General features: G+C 36.1%; 1 non-coding gene across 1 annotated transcript; it reads left to right on the top strand.

The window, feature by feature from the left end:
• Window positions 1-1131: 1131 nt before the first annotated feature.
• On the top strand, window positions 1132-1238 carry LOC115853943 (U6 spliceosomal RNA). The gene has a single exon (XR_004039788.2). It is a non-coding gene; the product is annotated as a U6 spliceosomal RNA (small nuclear RNA).
• Window positions 1239-1531: the final 293 nt, after the last annotated feature.

Here is a 1531-nt window from a genome sequence, read left to right as displayed (position 1 = left end):
CATGTATTATGGGAAGGAAAAAAATGGCTTCTGATTCAAGAAGCCTGAGATTTTATCTCAGCTCTGCACACTGGTTACTGTGTAACTTGGAGCAACTCATTTAACCTCTCTGGGTTTTAGCTTTCTTGTGTGTGAAATTAAGATAACAATAATACCTGCCTTATCTGCATTGTCTTATACTTAGAAGGAATTAAAAAGATAGTAGAGATATATATGGGCTTTGTAACATTTAAAGGAGACTACAAATTTAAAATTAATGTTTTACTCTTGCCTGATAAAGAGACAGTGCTGTTTGAAAGACTACTATGGAGATGGTGTTGACACAGAATGAAAGGAGCTCTTTCCTTCTTTGATCCAAGTAGAGCGATCACTTAAACTCAGGGTACAATCAGTTGGTTCAGGTCAGAGGGGCCAAGACCCGATTATGGAGAATCATGTTGCACAAACTGTAGGACAAAGATTTCAACAGAAAACTGGGTCAGGGTGGTGAATAAGTCAGAGCAGCAAACTACACTTCTTTTTTTAAATAAAGGTCAGGGTCAGGCAGAAAAGTGATGGGAGAGTCCAGAGGGCCTTTGGCCTCAGATCTTTTCAGGAAGACCTACACTTCAATATCATGACCCCAGCAGGGAAACAGTCAAAACTAGCACGGGTCCCATTTAACCATCATTTAGAAGAAATGATGAGTCCTTGTCTAAACTGTCCATTAATTAACCAGGCAGTTTCATCTTGGACAAAAGATGCCCATGTTAGGAAGAGAAGAAAATATTAGTAAAAAGCAACTCAATAAAGAATATGAATTAAATGCAAATTAAATGAAAAAGGAGGTAAAATAGAAATGCAGATAACACTCTGTTGCTTGAAGTAGAAACTGCATCATTTTAATAGTTGAGACTCCAACGTACCCTCACATTACAGCTGAGAAGAACAAGCCTTGAGAGGAATAGATCATATGCTAAAGTCCACATACTGACCAGGATTTGAAAAATTTTATCTGTTGTCAGACCTTGTGTTCTTGAATTCTACATCATACTATCCAAGCTGGTTGTCAAGATGCTCTCATTTGGTGATCACCAATGATAGTTTATGATGTTAGGTGTTCTCAAAATATAAGTAAATATAAAACAGATAGTGCTCACTTCGGCAGCACATATACTAAAATTGGAACGATACAGAGAAGATTAGCATGGCCCCTGCGCAAGGATGACATGCAAATTCGTGAAACGTTCATGATTTTTTCTCTGATAATTAGTGACCAAAAAAAAACCAGATAGCTAAGTGTGTAACAGCTCAATTCCTCATATTATATCACATGAAACGTATACACAACACATACAAATGCCTCATGTAATATGTCAAATAATGCTATAGGTATCTTCGGAAAAAGCAGGAGGGAAAATCTATATTAAAATAAACTTAGAAATCAGTGTTATGAATAACACACAAAAAAGTAAAGAAATAATAGCGCTGACTTAAATGTCAAATCCCCTTTTTACAAAAACCATATTCTATAATTATAGAGTTTCAACCT

This window comes from Globicephala melas, chromosome 9 (assembly GCF_963455315.2).
Source record: "Globicephala melas chromosome 9, mGloMel1.2, whole genome shotgun sequence".
Taxonomy (NCBI): domain Eukaryota; kingdom Metazoa; phylum Chordata; class Mammalia; order Artiodactyla; family Delphinidae; genus Globicephala; species Globicephala melas.
Note: the sequence above shows the minus strand (reverse complement) of the source record. Positions and strands in the feature narration are given on the sequence as shown.